The sequence below is a fragment of the Agelaius phoeniceus genome, unplaced genomic scaffold, assembly GCF_051311805.1.
Source record: "Agelaius phoeniceus isolate bAgePho1 unplaced genomic scaffold, bAgePho1.hap1 Scaffold_108, whole genome shotgun sequence".
Taxonomy (NCBI): domain Eukaryota; kingdom Metazoa; phylum Chordata; class Aves; order Passeriformes; family Icteridae; genus Agelaius; species Agelaius phoeniceus.
The window spans coordinates 686252-707490 of record NW_027509874.1 but is presented as its reverse complement, the minus strand read 5'-3'; the positions used below and the strand labels follow the sequence as shown (position 1 = coordinate 707490).

At 41.6% G+C, this 21239-nt stretch overlaps 1 long non-coding RNA gene across 1 annotated transcript in view; it reads left to right on the top strand.

Annotated features, from left to right (window-relative positions):
- Positions 1–1145: 1145 nt before the first annotated feature.
- The window catches only part of LOC143692805 (uncharacterized), a 369941-nt gene continuing 349847 nt past the window's right edge, over positions 1146–21239 (top strand). The window contains exons 1-2 of the long non-coding RNA XR_013180347.1: positions 1146–1196; positions 7298–7383. This is a non-coding gene — a long non-coding RNA (uncharacterized LOC143692805). The remainder of the gene's footprint in view (positions 1197–7297; positions 7384–21239) is intronic.

Sequence of the window (21239 nt, the reverse complement as noted above, 5' to 3'; positions counted from 1 at the left end):
GTGTTTGTAATTTCCCTCCCGTGCCATTTCTAAACTCATCAAATTGCTTTTTCAGGGGGCACTGGTTACTCCAATGCCCAAGGTTGTGGCAAAGCAGGCATGGCTTTGTGGGGTCAACCATTGGTGGTCGTCGCTGCTGCCCAGGGTACTGCTGTGCTGAGGGAGTGGCTGCAGGGCTGGCAACGGCGACACGCTGAGGTGGTCTTGGCAGCAGCCCTGTCTGGTGTCTTCAGCCACACTCATCAGAGGCACTATCCTGTTACAGACTAGAAGCATATCTTTTAGTGTAGGGGGGGGTTCCAAAGTAAGGCTCAAAATTGCCGCTCGACACTGTTCATTTGCATTTGTAAATGCCATTTCCTCTAAAACCTCTTCCCTTGCATTCTCTTTTTTGACTGGGATTTCAATGGCTCTAGTCAACCTTTCTACAAATTTCAGAAAAGGCTCGGATGGTAGCTGCTTCATCTTACTGTAGGGCTCAAAAGGCCCCTCAGGTTGGAGGGAAAAGAACGCTTTTTCATCAGCTTCTTTTACCTTCTCCAGTGCTTCTACAGGTATTACATTAGCTTGCATTGAGGCTGCAGACCCTTCACCAGAGAGGTGCTCAATGGTAATTGGCATGCCAATAGCATCTTTTGCTGTGTTTGGATCAGCATGCAAGCTTGGGAGAGCCTCTTTTAATAGTTGTTTCCATGCCAATTCCCATAATTTGAATTCTGTAGAGGTCATGAGGCATGAGAAAAGCTGTTTTAAATCATGCGGGACGACTACATTTCTACTCAATTCAGAATTTAAAAGGCCACGGAAGTATGAACTGCATGGGCCATACTCCTTGTGAGATTTACAGATCTCTTTAATCAATTGACGTCCAAAAGAGCTCCAATTAGCAGTTTGGGCTGCTCCCCCTTGTGCTGCAGGCTGATATGAAACAGGGGCAAATGACAAAGTGGGACCCTGTATTGGGTCTGACGCTTCCTGCCCTGTATCCCTTGCATTGGAAGCAACGGGAGCACAGAAGCAGGTTTGGGGACATGCAGTGGGTGTGCCCCCACCGAGGGAACCCGGGGAGGGGGCGGAGTCAGGGGGAAGGCAAGGGGCAGGGATACCGTGGGAACAGGGGGCGGAGACACCTGGTGACATCACGTCAGCAGACGCTCCCTGGGAGGAGTAGAGGGGCAGAGCCGAGGGTACAGCAGGTAGGGGAGGGAAGGTGTCACAAGAAACAGGAGGAGAGGGGGATGGGGAAGGAATTTTGGGATACTTAGGGGGATCTTGGGAAGAAGGTGACCAGGTCTAGGAGGGTGCCACGTGGCATCCTCCATCTTGGGTACCCCTTAGGCACTGGGGGCCATTTTGGGGATCACTGCTCTCCAAAAAGCTAACACGTGCTCTGGGATTTAGAGCAGGGGAAACAGGGTTTTGGGGAGTTTTCCACGAGACCTGGCCAGGGCCTTGTGGACAAGGGGACTCAGGCATTTTAACCTGCACTGGGAGTCGACTTCTCAGCGTGTGAGCAGGGTTTGCTCTGTTTAAAATACCAAGTTTTGGGGTAAGAGGATCAGGGCTGGAAGGGAGGGGACATAGGGAGAGCAGAGGTACATGGCTTAACATTTGGCTTTTTCTCCAGTTCCCTTTGTTTGAGTAAAGCGTTCCGAATTCGTAAACTCCAGAACACAAATTTAGCTGAGGATGTATTCCCAGACTGTCCCAAGGTTATCAATTCATGTCCTACTTTATCCCAAAACTGAAGATTGTGGATTTCCTCAGGAGAAGTTTGTGGGAAGTGCAGAAAAAGCCACCTTACAAACTGTTTCAATTTTCCTTTTGAGAACTTTACGTTTGCATTAACTAAAATTCCAATAATATGATAATACACTCTTTTTTTGTGCTGTGCTTAATTTCGAGCCCATGTTAGATGTAAATGGCACAGAACAAATTCCCGCCGACTGAATACAAAACCAAAATCAGCTACCAATTTCAAAAAAAGAAAAAAAACCTACGGTTAAAAGGCGATTACAGACGAAAGCTTTCACAATGCAGCTGTATACACTGCTTTTAAAATTGCCGCGGGCAGGAGCAGCAGGGAGTCGGGACCCCGCCTGCGGGAATGCAGCCCCCCCACCCCAAGAGAGAGAGAGAGAGAGAGAGAGAGCCCCCCCCCGCGCCACGTGGCGAGCTGAAACCGGGGCCACCCCGCGCCGCGTGGAGACAGAGACAAAGCCTCCCGCTCCTCCGAGCTGGCGCCAATTCCAAAAGCGGCGAGAACACGCCGCAGAGTTAAAGCTTTACAGAGAACTACCTTATCACCGCAGGGCTGCGCAGCCTAAATGCAAACTCGTCTCACGGCAAAGACGGGTTTTTTAAAAAGGAACTCGTCTCACGGCAAAGACAGGTTTTTGAGCTACTACCCCCCGAAGGAGCAGAAATACTCACCGAAATCGAAGCAGTTCCTGGCAAGGTCAGGCAGGCTGGTCTCTTCACTTGAATAGGACCCCTCGGGCAGGAGGGGCTCCCCTATTCTCCCCTGGAAAATTCGCTCACCAGAAAGGAGCTTCACTTTCCAGAGGCGCAATGCGTTCCTCGAGGCTTCTTGTGGGATCAGTACAGTCCCAAAGTCTCTTCTGGAGAGCTGTGCAACCACAGCTCTTTCCAGTGGAAGCAAAGCTGCTGTAACGCTTTTCCAAGGTTCTGAAGTTCCTTTTGGGGCTGCAGGTCCGTGCAGCCGCACGTTGGGCGCCACTATATTAAATATTAAGCCCCGAATGTTTCGGGGTGTGTCCTGCCTGGCTTCGTCTGGCCTCGCTGCTGGACCAAAGGCGGCAGCTGTGGCGTTTTTCACCCCAGAGATGCCTTTGGCTGGCTGGGTGCTGCAGCTGGGCGCTCAGAACAAGTCCAGGCAAAATAGGAACTCAGTTTACCTTTGGTAGAAAAGGTTCAGACGACAGTGAAGAGAAAAGGAGCGGGTTCTGCCGTGTAGCTTAGATCCAGAGTTTATTGTAGCATGGTAGACCTCTGAATGTGGTATCAGCTCCAGCCAGACAGGCAGAGACCAAACCACGGCAGACACGGCAGAGACCCCGACCACATGGTCTCGTGTCCTTTTTAAGCCCCAGGGACAGGGGAAGGGGACAGACAGGTGAGGGCCAACCAGGTGTGAGCAGGGAAAGGGTCAGGGGATGTGGATGCTAGGACAAACCAATGAGCCCAGACCTGGGGGGCATCTGCCAATCACTCAACACCTTGCTGGAAGGTGCCAGGCAGGAGGGCAAAGGGGGAGGGGGAAAGGTTGGCATCCTTGAGGGGGATGGGATAGGTGAGACAGGAAATGGTGACAACACTGCAACACAAAGGAATGCTGTGTAGGATGGGTGCTTGGAGTGGGAGTTACATTCCGGAGGGAAAATAAGAGTGGCATTGCCTTGCCAAAGAACTTAAAAAGAGATGGGGACTAAGAAACACACAAAAAAGCTGGAGTTTGCATGAACGGATGGAAAATGTAGAACCAGGCTAGAGAAGAGAAGCAAATAGCCCAACTTCCTTCTTTGTTTCATTACATATGTGTGTGTATATATATATATATATATAGATTGCTCATTCAGTAAAGACAATTGCCATGCTGGAATATCAATTTCCAGGAGGCAGAGTCCCTGTGAGCAATACTAAATCCAAAACCTTTCTAATATCCTGGGACTGAACTCTGTGTTGTATGAAATGACCTCTTTGTGAAGAATGGTATTCTCAATCCTTATCCCAAAGCACAGACTGACTAGCTTTTAGTTAAAAGGGGAATAGGATTGTTTTACCAGAAGCTCAGTTTAATATCTTGTAGATTTGCTGAACAGTTTGAATGAAATGTCTTTTCACTTTCCATTATTGGAAATTCATTATAGCAGGTATTAAAAATGTACTTGAACTTATTGCTTTATTCCCAAACAACTGCTTTTCTGTGTAGGCTAGTTGCTCCAGAATGTGGAGGAGGTAGTGTCCACTGCTCAATCAGAAATGCTGAGTAGCTTAGAGATGAGAAGATGATCATAGAGGTCCACTCCTGTTTCTCAGGGAGAGTTGATTGTTGAGTAAACCCATGCTTCAGTGTGCTTGGAAAAGAAAAAAACTTAGTAATGTTAAGCAGCAGGCAGAAGGAATAAACCATTTTGACAGACTGGAGATGTAAACCTCTTTTAGACTTCCTTGAGGCTCTTTCCCCCCATATCTCCTGTTTGGAGTACTGTCCCATCAGTGTGTGTGCCATCAGGACCAAGACTTCTGCTGGGTGACTTTTCTCTTTAGTCTGCACAGACTGTGAAGGCAGCACTAGCTGTATGGGGAGAAAAAACCCTATTTATATTTATCTTAATCTCGACCTTTGCTTGAGTGTGAAAAGGAAAGAGGAATGAGCCTGGCTTATTATTTTACTGTAAACTTTTTTAAGATTCTGATTATTTTTCCTTGAATACCTTGGACTAGGATGGTGTTTTGGCTCTGCATTTGCACTCTGGGTCCATGATGTGTGTAAGACACTACATGACCTTTTTCTTAGAAGAATGAAAGATAAATACAGCCTGATATGCAGAAGGAATCCCATAGTGCAAGGAGCCTCATCAGCATGATCATCATCTGCTTTTGCATTTAACGAGGAAACTTGTTCAGTTGCACAAATTCAATCTGAAAACAATAAAGGCAGAACTGTTACCAACTAAACTATTAAAAAAAAATAAAATCCTCCTCATTTCATTTGTTGAAAAAGAAGGAGAAGGGATAGACATATGGCCACCCACTTGGTTGTGCAAATTGTAAGAAGTGAAAATAACTTGTGACAGAATTGCCTGGAGGTTTTGTTTGGCCTGTCACTCATGGCCTCAATAACACTGTGAAACAGTTTCTTTTACCCCCTCCAACCTACTCAACCCCTTCTGCTATGGAATCTGCAAGACATTTTTCAAATTAAGTGTGCACACAGTTTTCCTTTTAAGTTTCAGGAGCAAGTGGCTGAAAAAGACATGCTGAGAGCTTGGAAACAATCTGCATCAGCAACAAAGGGGGATGCCGGCTGCTTTGCAAGCAACACAGAAAACATGCCAGCCCTCCAGCACTGATTCCTGGGCTGGCTGATGTTTATTTGTCCTGTGCACCAGCCTGTTCTCAGAATGCTGTGGGGAGGGAGGGGGGTGGATTTAAGAGCCCTTGGAAAACTGCTGGAGTATAGGTCGTGTTTTATTGGTGTGTTAGTTCTGGGACTTGGAGCTGGTGCTTGCCTCCTGAGCCTGGGTAATGAGCAGCTTTTTGCAAGTGCTGTGCCTGAACTCCCTGTGCCTGGGGAGGTGCATGGGTCTGGGTTTGGTGCTGGGAGTCTGACTGCTCAACACACCATTAGCAAAGCCATCCTTCTGCCATGCTGGAAGAAATTAAACAGGGCCATTTGTAGGCTCTGATGAAGAGCTGGTAGCATCAGAAATAACCTTGGCAGCCGTTTTAATTGGTGGTAGAGGAGCAGCTTTTGCATCTTAAATGAGCAGGGATCCCTTAACCAAGTCAAGGAGTCAGCTGATAAAAGTATCTGACAGTGAATAGACGAGTCATAGGAGTGGTAGGATTGTCATGACTGTGTCCTTCAAGGAGCTCTGTGGAAGGGCATGAGCTTCACTTTTCTTGTGGAGACATAAAAAGTCTTTGAAAGAAGAGAGAGAGCAGTTCAGCACCTCTCTGTCACCTAGATAGGACAGGAAGGTAGAGGGGAAAGTCCAGAATGTTTGTCCAGGGGAAAGTCCAGTATTGCTGCTGCATACATCCATTTAAAATTTAAACTTTTTTTTTTTTTTTTTCCATTTGTGGGTTGGTATAAATGTACTCAGGCTGGAGAGACTTTGACTACAGCCTGTGTCTTGGTCTGTGCACAGGTTCAACAATCCTCTGCCTGCACCAATACCTCTCTCTGCAGGGTTTACCTGTATTAAATCATTCAAGACAGCTGGGGGGCCAGAGGAGGTGTTGGTGAGGAAGAGCCTGTGCAGCAGGTCAATGTGTGTTTTCTGGCTGTCCCACAGCACAGTGGGATGTGGTGATCAGCCCCACAGGCTGGGGAATGAGGGGGCTTGTTCCTCCCAGCCCCCTGCTCTGTTGCTCCCAATGTCCCCCAGGTCGAATGTTTTGGTTTTGGTGAGCTAATGAGCAGTAGCTTTGCAGTTCTGTAGCATATTAATAGCTTGGGAGTGAGCTATAAACTCTTTCTTCCAGCCTGGAAGAGATTAAGCATGTAAATGATGTAACCCAATTTGAAAAAAAGGGCAATATTCCAGAAGACATCCTAGACTTGCTTTTCTTTTCTGGCCTTGCATATCTTAACATGGATTAACAACCAAGCAGTGAGAGAAGGGATGACATTTGGTCAAAAAAAGTAGTGTGATGGTCTAGGTCTTCACACCAATATTTAGCTGTTGTATTATGGAGCAGCTGAGGTTTATATAGTCATAAATGAGATACAATTGTTGACTTTTTACCACTGGAATTAGAAGTTTTGTGTCAATCTCATTATATTTTTAAGGTTTCATCAGCCATTCAGATGATTAGATTTGAATTGCTTTTTTAATAGTAAAAGGAGGTAGAATTTTACATCAGGGATTAGTACTAGAAACAAGGAAAAAAAATGAAGCCTAGTGTTTGTAGTAAGTTGAGGTTGTCATTAAACTTGGTACTTATATGAGGAAACAGTGTGGCCATAACTAATTTTATGTTTCAAAACAATGGAAAGCAAATATAACTAGTTTAAGTCTCTGAAATTCTCAAACATTTTCTGTGGTGTAAGATGGTTTGGTTTGTCTGCTCAAAACCTTTCTTGACAGAATGTGTCAACTGGAAGACATGTGCAGCCAGTATGCTGATAGTAGGTATAAAATGCTTTTGCCTTACCTGGGGCCCTGAACCTTGTTGCTTTGCATCTGACACAGAATTTCTTCTGGGAATAAGTGGCTCAGAGATACAGCTTAGGAAGACTATTAAGTTATTCTGGTTTTATAGGGAAGTTTACGCAACATTTGTTTGTATGTGCCAGGAAGCCAAGTCTGGGTGAAGAATATTCAACTATGTAGAGAGCTACAGTGTTTAACACTATCTCAAATTGTTTTAGCTTATGTTAATCATACACACAACTCCTGAAGAGGAGAAACACCTGTAAGTGGAAATAGAGAAGCAGAACAGAGTGAAGGAAATTTTTCTTCTCCTATTCCACTTCCCCTAGCTAAACCCCTTAAATGACTGAGCTCCAACTCTTCTCCAGCTCTACTCATTCTTTTTTTTTCAGGCATGGAGGACAGGTTTAGAAGGCTCTGAGGACTCAGTTGCCCCTGGAGCCTTGGCTGCTATGGGGGTGTGTGCACCAACAGTGAGGTGGGATCACAGCTATGCAGCCCCCCTGCTCAACCTGCGTGTAGCAGCAGAAGTTGGCCAAGCAGCACATTCATGTTGACTTTTAGGGATTGCTTTCTGTGCCAGCTGTCTTGCAGCAATATAAAGCACAGTTGTAGGAGAAAGTGGCACTGGTTAGCAGGAAGCAGGATTCCCTGGGCTCAGAGTCAGATAAACTTGGCTCCCTTGTCGCACTTACGTTTGCAGTTCTTGTGCTACTGATGTTTATTCTGGACATCTAGTCTTCCAGAGTGCTATTTTATTGTAAACTAGTGCCAGCTTTGATTACAAAGGCTTTAAAACTTTCTCATTCAAAAATCAGAAAATTACAATCCTACACGTGCTCGCATCTGAAACAAAAATATTTCTTTTCGTCAGGTTACACTTCAGACCTATAAATAAAAAGTGGAGACATTTTAATGCCTTGCTCATTTTCTCTTTTTCCTTCTGGGAAGAATACTTTGTAATTTCTCCAAATTAAGAAATAAACTCCAAAATTCTTGAATCAAAAAAAAGAAAATAAAAAAGGCAAATGGAGAATTGGAGAACGAGGAGAGGGGGAGAAGAGAGTGAAGGTTATTATTTCTTCCTGTTGTACTTAGTAACAGAACAGGAAGGATGAACGTTTTTGGAATTCTTAATCTTGATGAGAAATGCACAACTTCCATGAAACCTGGTTTTGAAGGCGGACCATTTTCAAATTAAGTTTCCCCCAGCTCTGGCTCTAGCAGCTTTTGCCTTTCCCTGTCCCTGAACAGGAGGCTTTAAAAGCTTTGAATCCCAGCAGGACTTACAAGTACGGGACTTCAAATGTTTTCAAGTAGTCTTTTAAAAATCAGCCTAATTGATGTCCTACAGGACTGTGGGTGTAGTTAAAGTTAAGTACGTGATTAAGTGCTTTGTTGGAACCAAGCCAGGACACTTAACACCTTCCAGAATAAACTCAGCCTGAATATGTGCAATATGCGCTCATGGGGAGTTGTCTCTCTTTTCTGGGAAAAGAGAATTTTTGCTATTCCAAACCCACTGCTCTTCCTTGCTTTCTTTCTTTAGATGTACTCTTTCTAACCCCCCTTCTCCTTCAACTCCCCTTTCAAACATAAAAATACCAAAACACATAGGCTTTTTATTTTTTGATTGTGCACGGCTGAATGTTTTCCTCTCTCCAGCTATGGAGAAACCAAATGTCCACTCAGCATTATCACTTTTTTTTATTTGCTAATTGATATCCAAAAAATGGCTTTTCCATAGGATTCTTTGTTTAAAGTGAATATCTGGAAATAAATAATGAAAATTTCTATTTTCACAGTGGGCTGTAGCATATCGTGTTGTTTCCCTAGGACACTGACAGTGTGCTTAGGTGTTTAGAATGTGATAATGCTGGTGTGCATGTACAAGGGCTAATAACAGGGATCCAGGAATAGACAAACATGATGGGGGATTTCTATCATCTCAGTCAGCTATTCAAAAAGTTAAAGAACTAAACAATACAGTATTTAAGAAAAAAAATACTTCTGGACGACTGGACTTCAGCACTGCTTGTTCTGCAAAAAAGTTTTGGATAGGAAAAGTTCAAGCAGTTTTGGAACTCTCCTCAGATGGGATTCTGGCGTCAATTATTATTCAGTAATCGAGGTGGATTTTTTAATATTATATTTTATAGAAATGCTGTGAGAAGAAAGACTAATACATTGCAGCATTGTTGTCATGTTGAGAGCTTTTGTTTGGATGAATCCATTACAGAGGTCTGAATTTGTCCTATGCCAATCAGGGAGAGTCTCTGCTTTCACCAAAAGTTGCCTGTGTTCCTCGCCATGGTCCTTTGCCTCATCACCTGAGAAGGTGCAACGGCAAATCATTGTTTTATACTTCCATGACTGTGTGATAAAATTAGCTGGCACACAGCATGAAGACAATAAATCTAAACCTTTTATATTTAAAAGCATTTTGCTTTTATTAACCTTTTCTAGTTAGAACAGCTGCTATGTTTCAGAGGTTAGCAGGGAAATTCGCCTCCTCCAACTCCTTTATTATAATGGCTGAGCTTTTTTTTTTTTTTTTTTTTTTGTAATATATAAGCAAAAGCATGCTCAGCTCTGGCTACAAGCATTTAGCAGAGAGCAGAATTTGAAGACAAGCTGTGATACCTTCATTTGCATTGTAGAAAATTTTACTGTGTGACCAGTGCCAATACAGTCTACCAGAACACAGCCTTTCCTCCAACTGCAAATCTGATACTCCTGCTAGGTTTGGGTCTGGATTAGGAGGAAAAAAAGAAGTCCCAATGTAGTTTGGTGCTTCAAGGAACACTTCTTGTCTTTTCCTTGACCATCAGGAGCAGGTGTACTCATCATCTCCTCAGGTTTGCCACCACCAGCCTGTATCCCTTTGCACCATTCACTCTCATCACTTTTGAGTAATCCTGGGGATGGGTGGTTTTTTTAATTTTGGACAAACTTATTTGTACCATAAAGGTTCCTTACCATCATGTTGTAGTGGTAAGAAAATTAGTAGGGAAGCTTGAAGAAAGGTGGTGCTGGAAGAAGAATCAGGAACTCAGTGTTGATACAACTTTTACCTTTGCATAATTTTCTCTCAAATTATAAACAGGTTTTGTATGTAGTAATTATTTCCCTTTGCAACTTGTATTTCTTGTTGAAGCTCTGTGGTTCCCAAGTGGCAGAGTGGAAAAGAAGTGTTAAAAACGCTGATGTAATGAGTTTTGATTTTTGCAGTAGATACAGATATGCTAATTTTGTAGAATAGTTCTGCGTCAGCCTTATCTTTAGGATTCTTCTCTATTATAAAAAATAAATCCCTTTACCTTCTAATTTACCTCCTCTGTATATTTTGAGGGGAAAAAAAGCCTGTTTTTCTGTGGCAGTGACCTGCTTACATATTACCCATTTTGTTGAAACTTCTGCTCAGTGTGTGATTCTCAGAATGATATGCCTTAAGATTGGGATCACTGTGATATGAGCAGGGAAGATTTTCTGATCTATATTTTTCATTTCAAGGATTTCCTCAGTGCTTGCAAAAGTAACTAGCTTTTTCCTGAATTTCTTTGCTGTCCTTTCTGTCCTTTTGTAGCAGCTCTTCCTGCTGATAAGAGCAAATTCAGTGCAGCAGCTGCTCCTTCAGTGTTTGAAATGGTTCAAAACTGGATCTTTTAAATTTCTTTTTGACTGATACACATACTCCTTCTTTTAGAGGATTGGCAAGTCTTTACCCATTCATCTACTGACTGTGAATATTCTTAGAGAGATAAGAGCATTTTTTATATACTATCATGTTAGCTCCTATGCTTGTTGCCAAAATGAAAAGGAAAAATGGCCTGTATTGTTTTCTAGCTGATTGTACATTAATCTTTCTCTGAGATATTCTCTTCTCTGAATAATCATCTTGAGATAACAGATATTGGCATGGTTGTAAACTCCAGGTGTTTAAGCTGGCCCTTGGTAACTTTGTAGCCAAGGGGTGGAAGTCTTCATAGAAGCGTATCTTTTTCCCCAAATTCTGAGCATTTTTCAGTTGATGATGATGACTACTGAGTATTTATTTTGTAATTCTCATTTTGAAATGTGTAGCTCTTTTTTACCTTACTTGACTTGTGTAGACAAATTTTGATTTTTGACAATATCTGTAATGGCTGAGGACCATCCCGCTTTCAAAACCCAGCTCATTTTGCACGACAAATTCTGTGTGCCTCGACAAGGGCTAGCTCTGGGTCATTTTATAGTGTGTACTAGAGTGTTTTGATCCCAGTTGTGATGCCAGGTCTGTCACCAGAGTCAGTTTTTCTGTTCTTGTCTCTGCAGGCTTACACTGGCAGCGCACGCTTCTGTGTTATTGCCTTGCTGGACTCTGAGAAGTCATCATCTTTTTGCCTCTCATTTTTCCTGCATGGAGTGCATTTCCCCTCAGATTCCTGTGTTGCTATTTCATAGCCAGTTCCCTCTTCCTGAATGAGCTAAAACCTCCCTTGAATTTCAAGTGCTTCTGTAAATGCTCCTGTCAGGCAGCTTCTGATAGACTCCTGTGATGCTCCTTTCAGAGGAGGCCACTGGAGAGACAAAAGATAAACTATTCTTTCACTACTGATATGGGGCTTAAGAATAAGTATCCATCTCATCCCTCCACTCAATATAAAAAAAACACCATGAAAAGTCATTCTATGTTTTCAGTTTTCAACGGGACTGCATTAAAAAAAAAAAGGTGCTTGTTCATTCATTTTAATGGCAACAGCCAGTTAAGGGAGATTCTCATGTGTTAGCATCCTTATAGTGTTTTTCAGGTAATTTATATGAACTTGATTGAACTAACACATCTTAAAAAGGGATCTGTTTTGCCTGCCAAGACAGGAATAAAACAGCAACTAATTCACTGCATAGCTGGAACATAGCAGAAGATCACATGCAGTGGGAGCCAGTGAGCGTTACTTTTGCAGATGTTCTTGCACAAGCAGCTAAGCTGTATGGGCAGAGAGATACTTTCAGGAAATTAAATTGCCACAAGGTGGTGAAGACAAGGCTGGCTCTCGGGTCGGCTGTTGATATTTGCTGCCCTGAGATGTGCAGGGTGTCTCTGCTTCGGCCTGCGCAACTGAAGAACGAGTCTGGACTCTTCCCTTTTCGGTTTTGAGGTTGTTTATTAATTCTTATCTATAAAATTTTCTTTCTGCCCAGCTGAGATCTGCTCAGCAAGGCAGCCACAGGCACTCTGACCGCCCCCAAGGCGGTGTTGTCCTTTTATATTACAAGCTATGTACACTTAATTCCCAATACCTATCACCTCTGTCAGACAGTGCATTTCTACTCTAAACCAATCCCAAAGTGCCAACATCACAGCAGAAAATGGAGAACAAGAAGAAGAAAGAAAGACTAGACATGCCCTGATTCCTCCATCTTGTCCCCATAACCCCCATACCAAAAATCCTAAAACCTACATTTTCACCCTGTGCATATTTTTCTTATTACACTATTCAAACCTGTGTGACTTTCACATCCTCATACAAAGCTGGAAACTCACTCCAAGGGTCAAAATCAAATCCCCAGGTGTTCTGGGCAGCATGCTAGGGTCTCCAAGCCCCCCAGCGAGGTCCTTGGCAACTGTGGACATCCAAAGGGATGTGCTGAGTTCTGACAGCTGGCATTATTCACAGGTATTGAATGGTGATCAGTAAAGCTGCCCTCACCTCTTAGACTTTCTCAGCTGGAGTAATTTATTGTCAGCTGCCTGGCAGGGAGTCTTGCTTTACTAAAAAAGCAATAAATCTTTTTTTGTCTGTGCTAAAGTATAAAAATTGATATTCCAGAATGAATTAATTTTAACCTGGGATTAAAATTGGGCCATACTGATAGTACTCATTGTGTGTTTTATTTGCTTCAACAAATGCATGCTAACATTGGAGATCAGAAAAAAGTTTGGGAGTGCTATGCCCAGGTTGGTAACCTATTGTATTTGTGGGGTGCCCTGTGGCAGGAAGAAATGATGACTCTGACTCCATGTTCTCAGAAGGCTGATTTATTATTTTATGATACTATATTATACTAAAGAATACTAAACTATACTAAAGAATACAGAAAGGATACTTACAGAAGGGTAAAAAGATAATAATGAAAACTTGTGACTCCTTCCAGAGTCTCAACACAGCTTGGCCCTGATTGGCCAATGAGTCAAAACAATTCACATGAGATCAGTGAAACAATCACCTGTGGGTAAACAATCTCCAAACACATTCCACATGTGAGAAAAACACAGGAGAAGCAAATCAGATAATTATTGTTTCCTTTTTCTCTGAGGCTTCTCAGCTTCCCAGGAGAAAAAATCCTGGGCCAAGGGATTTTTCCAGAAAATGTGAATGTGACAGTAGCATAAAGGCCTCGAGAGAACAGGAGTGCTGGGACTGTCCTGACAGCCTCGTGGCAATTCCTTGGGTTGTTCCCTGATTACTAAGATGGATTAGCAGCTCTGGCAGGTACCCTTTGAAAGCCAGACACAGCTGAATTTTGCATGCAGACTAGCCCACCCCCAGAGGGCTTTCCTGTTCCTCATATTTTTTTTTATCCTGCCATGATGCTCGATGTTGGTAATTCCCATGTTTGTGTTGGCATGCTATGAGCTCCTGTCTCTGGCTCCTAGTGTGTGGTGAGGGGAGGAAGCCAGGGGAGGAGGTGATCAGTCTTCTCTGGACTCTGACGTGGTTGCCTGTAGTTGGAGGTGGCTGGCGCCACGCAGGTTCTTTTTGATTTTATTAAAAAATACATGTATGTTTAAGAACACCAGCATAGGTGACCAAAATATGCTGCTCTGTGGAATTTAAAAGGAGGTAGTTTTGTCCCATTACCTCAACCATTGCCCAAGAACCAATGGATTGTCATCTGATGTTTGCTTGTTCTGTGAAAGCAGACTTCTCAATCTGTTGCTATAAATATCTAAAAATGCCATGTCATAAAAGCAGCCCTTCTGTATTCCTCCTGCTGTATTTATTTTCCTGGCTGCCAAAGACTAATTTGGGCAGGGGAAAGAAATGTAGAATAATTTCCTAAAAAGCTTGAAGGAGCTCAGCAGAGAGAGGGAAGCAGAAAGTGGCCCCAGGTGGTGCCAGCTGGCCAGAGCTCAGCCCCAGCGAGACAGCCCATGCCGCCAGTCCTCCTGACCGTGCTGGCAGGCAGCACCTTGCCCAGCCCTCCCACTGCCAGGTGGGGGAAGGCAAGCAAAGTGCTCCTTTCCTTGCTGGGATTTGCCATGGGATATATTGGACTGGTTGAGATATATTGCATTAGTGCTTCTGGCTTTAAATTGGAAAAGGCTGTGATTAAAATACCCCGGGCTCTGTGGCCACTTAGTTGGTGTTGGCAATTTCTGTGGTCACATATTTGGTAGCTAATGTCTTTTATGAATTCCAGATTTTTCCCCTTTGGGTTAATTTTCCTCCTGGAGCTAGTGCAGGAGGCTGTCCCTTGGTTATATTTGTTGTATGCTCCTTGAAGATCACAGCTTTTTCTTTACTTCTACTATAGATACCCTGGTGGGAAAACAGAACGTCGTTGATCTGCTCAGGAGGTGGAATAACTCATCTTTTCTGAATATTTTGGAATATAGCTCTGAGAAGAGCTATATTCCAAAATATATTCAGGATCTATATTCTGAAATATATTCAGAAATATATTCTGCATTGGCTCACAGGTGCCAATAAGCCCAAGGAAATTAAAGGTTTTTAAAGAACTCCACTTTTGGTCATATTGTATATTTTGCTGGTAACAAAATATGTATTATGATAATACATGTAGAGGTTGATCAAGTCTGGAATTTAGCAATACACAAATTTTTGTTTCATTCATCACCAGTGTACAGTAAATGCTGTATATTTTAAGTGGATTTAAAGTGGCGTTGAGAAAAATTCTTATATATAAAGTGCAGACAGGATTACTGACTTCATTTCTGCTGGTACTCTTACTCTAGTGGGAAAAATCAAAGGATACCCTTGAAAGTGTTAAACAGTCAAGTTGTGCAAAAGATGCTTTTCATTTACCAGTGCCTATTTGCTGCTGGAAATTTGAGTATATAGCCATGAAGGCCAGCTGTTTTCTTCTTAAAGCATTAGTAAAAAAAAAGCCCTAACAAACCAATATTCTTGTTGAGTATTTCTGGGACAAATTTCCCAGAACTTTCCTATTGCTTTTTTCATTTCTCTACATAAAACACCCACAAGCCTTCCTCCTTGATGAGGTGTCAAAACATCCAGATACACTGGCTGATTGTTATGGGATTGATTTCTATCTCTCTTTTCCTCCTTTTCCCTGAAATGCATTTTTCTGCCTGCTAATTACTAAAAGGATGTGCAATCTGAGAGTATCCAACGTTTCTGTTTCATTATTCTAATCTGAGGCTGCAGTGAAAAAGTCGATGATCATGTTCCTTGCCTGTTCTGTTCTTTCACACAGAGGGGAACAAAAGGAAGTCTCCTTTGCCTGAGTGTTGATTTGAGCACAGGTTTGAGCACGTGTACGTGTGCCTGAGTGTGCAATAAACCTATTGGAGAAGTAAGGAAATCCCAAAAAGCTGCAAGACTGGCAATGATCTTGCAAAATCTGCGATGCTGTGTGACTGTGCTGGTACGTCTGCCGTCGGATTATTGAAAAGCAGAGCCCCTGGAGCATCAGCCCTATATGGTGGTGGAACTGGAACCTGCTCTCCCACCTAATTTATAACCTGAGACTCCCCCTCAGTCTTCATCTTTGAGATTATCTCCCCTTCAAATGACGTGGTTGTGGTGAATAAAGTTGAAGTATGAATTTCCTATTCTTTGAACTCCAGTTTGAAGATGATAAAAAAAAAAAAACCCTTTTTGAAAGAAAAGAGTATATTTCACAGAGCAATAGTGAAATTAGAGGATTCTTGTTTTCAGTCCCATTACATCTGTTGGCAGATGGGTCCAATCCATGAATGAATTAATTTCTTTTTTGTCAGGAACTCTCATCTGGATTTAATATTGATACAGGAGCCAGTATTACAAGAGATAGACAAGAATGAATCGTGAGGGACAGACTGAGAAGCAAGGTAAAAAGAAAGCCAGTGAGAGTGTATTTTCATAAACAAGCAGGACAGAGAGCTGTAATGTGTAAGTGAGAAGAGCACAATAAGAGGTTTGGAAAATGCATTTTGTGGGGAGGAAGGCTTCTATTTGAAAATACTTTCTATATTGCATTATGAATCTGGCAGACCTTCTGATTCTTCTAGCTTTAATGAGAACACAAGCCAATGCCCAGAGTCTCTGTAAACTGAGAACTGATCTTTTGCTGGGTCTCCCTGCTCTGTTCTTGATCATTCTTCTCCTTGAAATTCCAACTTGTTTTTTACAGCATCACTGCTCTGACTCTTGGTTTGATGATAGCAAAGGTCTCCTACCTGTCTGTAGCTCTCAGATGCCAGCTGCTGCTTTTATGAGGCTTTTTATGTTTCTAATACTTTCCACTATTTTCTAATACACTGTGTTGAGGAGATAAAATTATTCAATGGTGTTATTTATGGATGAGAAATCAAGGGAAAGAGAGTGAAGAAATGGGTTAGAAAGACAGCACAGCTGGGAATGGAGGCCACTGGTGTGTGCACCACTACCTGGCACCAACTGTAGCATATTTCTCATGCTCAAAAGTTATTCCCATCCTTTTTGCTATTAAATGTAATATTTTTTCCCCAGTTTTTAATTCCCATTTGGTTTAAAAGAAGCAGGATGGGCCTATGACTAATTCAGCAAATTTTAGGCAATGTTTTATTAAAGACAACCTTGTTCACTAGAAGGTTTTCTGGCATTCCTCCCGTCCTTTAAAGGCATTTTAAGATTCTCTCACAATGTAAAGGCTCTTTTAATTATACTGTTCATTTTGCCATGCAGTTTATACTATATTAGTAATCCCCATGCCTGTCTCTTGGGGCAATGCAGTAACTGTTGTAGGAGAGATATCTGTTGACCTATATTTTAAATAATCTTTATGTGCTTTAAGTAACTTTCCAAAAAAGAGGTTAAAAAAGTGAAAAAAGAAGGTATTGTCAGAGGAATAATCTTTAATAAAAGTGGAATGGTCTGCTGGTCAGGAAATAAAGTGTATTTTTTTAATATATTAAATAAATAAGAGGGCATGTCTGAGGAACTTCAGTTACAAAGAAAATATTCCTACCCTAGCAATATATTGAAAAGTGAAATACCATCCTCACTTTAAGTTGGCCTGGTCCTTTTAAATTAACATATTTGCTACGGATTTATCAGGTCTTAGAAGTTTGATATGATGCTCTTTTATGTAAAATAGGTTTTTTTCTAATTAATTACCTGTCAGACCATTAGAAGATTCAGTAAATCTGTTGTCGCTTAAAATGTATATTGAGCAGATACTGTTTCCAAGGGAAAAAACCATTTTACTCATGTTCTTGATGTACACCTTGTGTTTATCTTCTCAGTGACAGAGCTTCTCCATGCACTCTGAGGGAGAAATTATCAGTACTTTTCTTTTTAAAAACACTTCTTGTATTTAGATTTCACATATTTTAAGTTTGGAAGGGTTTTGTTTTGTTTTGTTTTGTTCAACACTTTGAAGGATCTGTAAAACCTTTCCCTTTCCCTCCTTCTCTCTTCCCCCACCTCCCATATCCCCAGGGAAAAAAAAAAAAAACCAACCCTGATTTGATTACAAAGTTTTTTTTAATCCCAAAATAGCCCACCCTTCTTAGCAACCCTCTCTTTCCCCCTCATCTCAGTTCTCCCTCATCCCCACTATACTTTTAAATATAGGCTTGAGTACCTGCCAAGTGCACACCCAGTCCTTAAAGCACAGTTTGTGGCAGGATCATCTTTCTGCCTTCACTTGCAACCAGTGAGGAAAAAGATCCTGGAACAGTGGAAGATATTTCATATTTTGAGTTTTAATATTTAATTTAATCTTCTTGCTTGCTTGGCAAGGCAGCCTATCCACCAAGAACTGCACGAGTCAGATGTTTTGTAACTGGCTGTGGTTGGACGGAATCAATATTGTGCCCCAGGAGGCTCAAGCTGAGGATGCTTTACTCCATAATCTTCCCTAGGTCTCCAAATAAAACAACAACAAGAATTTCAGACTTGCTTACAGTAGTTCTGCTGGATCAGGAAAGCAGTTTGGGCGTAGACAGCTGTTTTCCTTTCAGGATGTGGGGGAGTTGAATCATTGAGTGTGAGGGCAAAAGAATTCCATGATAGAGGCTGTTTGGGAAAATTTATCTTAATGAAAGGAAACAGTTCCAAGCTGAATGGAGAAGTGTGTGGTTATGGCTTTAGGTGAGCTATCAAAGATGATAATTTGACAAATTTTCTTCTTTGCTGCATTTGTATGATCCCAGTGAAGAGAGACACGAGTTTCATTCCGATTGATTTATTCCAGCTGTGTGCTACTACAGACAGGTGAACATGATTTCAACAGCGAAATGTTTCCACCTGAGAAAATTCCATCAGGGGTAAATCAGTTCAGGTGTTCACTCTGTGGTTGGCAGTGCTGGCTAGGATAGGGCAATGATTTTTGCCCCAGTTTCTTCCTGCTTTGTAGAAGGAAGTCCTGCTTGAGCATGGAGATTTAGAAGGTCTAGGAATAATTCTTAATTTTAATTTCAGAAATGTGGAAGGAATGGGAGGAGATGCTTTATGACCAGCAGCAAGAGATAGAATCAGATGGTCTAATGGCAACAAGCTTTAACCTCCTTGGATATTTTAAAATATGGGAATTTCCTTAAACTACCCTAATGATAAGGTCAAGTACTGCAGTGATAACATCATAGAAATTGATAGAAAAGGCTCATTAAGCCATCCTGTCTGTCTGCTTGCCAGCACAGGATTATTCCCTGCAGGATATTTTCTAATGTTCAGTTCACATTGTGTAAGAGAATCATGAGTTTTATGGCTTTGGCCTCTTGACAGCACACACTCTGTGGAACTTACTGATTGTTTTAGAGGTCTGAGTAAGACCCCCTTTCATTGCCTGAAATTGGAACAGAAACATATTAGCAGAAATTACTCAGAAATATGTGAGATTTTAATTAAAATTGCTAAATACTCAAGGGCAAAGCTGAGCCGTTGCAGATGAAGTTTGCAGCTGAGAATACTTTAACTGCAGACTATCACTGAGCTTTTCTAATAAACCATACGTTATTTAAAGTAAAATAATCTCTCTGGTTCTCTGTTTCTCTCTCTCCCCCTCCTCTTTCTACTTTGATATTTTCCTGTCTTTCATTTCTGCCCATCTGGAGCTGGAGCTGAATTATGGCACATGATTTGTGTAGATTTGTATCTCCCTCTGGATCATAACCTTCTTATTGATTCCCTCAGCTCCTGGTGCTTATACACTCTTGCTACTTCTCCACCCTGACTTTCTTCCATGGTTTTGCCTGTTTCCTTTTACTTTTTGGGCTCTCATTCAACTTAATTCTCGTCCTTGGTTTTAAAAAAAGAATGTATTGGTTTTCAGTTAGGCATTTTTCACTTCATAATTTTGATCTTTGTGTTTTTAAAAATTTTTTTTTCCTCTAAATACTAAAGTGCTAAAATATTGTTGTCCTGCTCCAACAGAGAAAGAATCAGAATGGCTTATCTTGCTGTGAAATGGAAAGATTCTGTTCCAAGTTGCCATCCGGAAGTTTCTGGCAGTGAGAAGAGGTGTTAACAGCTGCTGTGAAAGGGCTACTGAACTTGGTATTGGTACAGAGGTTATTTATGCCTCTGCAGTGTGACTAATTTGTTAAATTAATTAAAAATGTATTTCCTTCCCTCAAGAAAGAGCAGAGTACATCCACATGGAATTTTGCTCCATGAATGAAACAAAAGAAAGCAAAGCTGAAACAGAAATTCTGTAGCAGAATACAAATATGCTGAAATATTGCCTTGGGCTGTAAAAATGGCTCCTGAAATGGACACTTATTTTTCAAGCACAGTGTTTAATACTTAGCTTTGGTTATTGATCCTACCAAAACAAAAGATTATTGCAGCCTTAAGCCGCTGTGTAACTCAGCTCAGTGCTCTACTTGTGGAGTTCTCTTAAAAAAATATGTATTTTGTTGTTCTACAGTGAATACACCCATAAGGAGTGATTTTTTTTTTTCAAGTATGAATGATAGGTCCTTCAACATAGAAAGCAGGACCAGACTTCAGCTGCTTTAGAGAGCTTCACTAAAAGTCTGAATTTTAGTGAAGCTAAATTGAAGCTCTTTGCTTGCACAGTGTGGATCCCAGGATGTTTCTTAAGTATAGCCTTTAAAAATATGGGGAACTTTGTTCACCTCCAAAGTCAGAAATTTTAATTCACCCTAACCTTAAACAAAATGTGAAAATCTGGTCTGAAAAAGGAATAAAAATCTGGCATTTCTCTGAGGGTAAAATTTTCTATTATAGTGATGTATTTTGGGGTTGTTTTAGACTCTAATTAGAAAACTCCAGGTCTCACTTTTTAATTCAGGTGAGAAACTCTGAAACTGTAGGAACACCAAGCAGTGCTAATCTGATTGGTAATTTCGGGGTGTATTGCCCATGTGGAAGGAATTGAAACAGTGTCTTAAATTTTGCTTTTGTTGAGGGAATACTTGATAATCTCCCTCTGAAGCATCACTAACTGATACCTGTAAAAAACCCTTGAAAATAGGCCGTGGTTAGAACCATTACCCCTATTAGTTTGTTGCTCATAGCAAAGAGACAATTGTGCTGCTGGGTAACTACTTCTTGTAAGATGGAAAAGGCTCCATGGTTTGGCATGGGGACTCTTAATTCCTGAGCAAGAGGCAGCATGCAGAGTTTTATTAGCTGGCAGATTAATGGAATGGGGGATGACAAATGCCACACTGTGGTGACAGCCTGGCCCCTAGGTTGGTGCAATGACACTTCTTTCAAGTTACAGCTCCAGCACCGACCTTGCACTTTGGGTTTCCTAGAGATCAAAGCCAAAGTGGCTTTTAATGGGGGGAGGAGATTGCTTTGATTAAACAGAAGCCAGATATGGAATTAAAGAGAGTTCAGAGGTTGCTATTATATTTTGGCAAAGATATTTCCTTCAGTTTTTAGCTTTGTGTTTAGGAGACAGCTACGCTTTTTAACAGTTATTCTCTTATCTGCAGTCTAGCATTTGAATCGTGTTTGGGATTTATAGAAAGAAATACAGCATGCCTTTCCTTTTAGAAATATAAGAAAGTTAGGACTGCCATGATGGCAGGCTAATTCCCTCTAGTTCAGTATCTCATTCTTGACAACTACCAGCCTCAACTAGTCAAACTGCAAGAATTCAGTTTTATTCAGCTGTCTCCATGCTTAGGTCTCTTCCTGTCTGATTTTT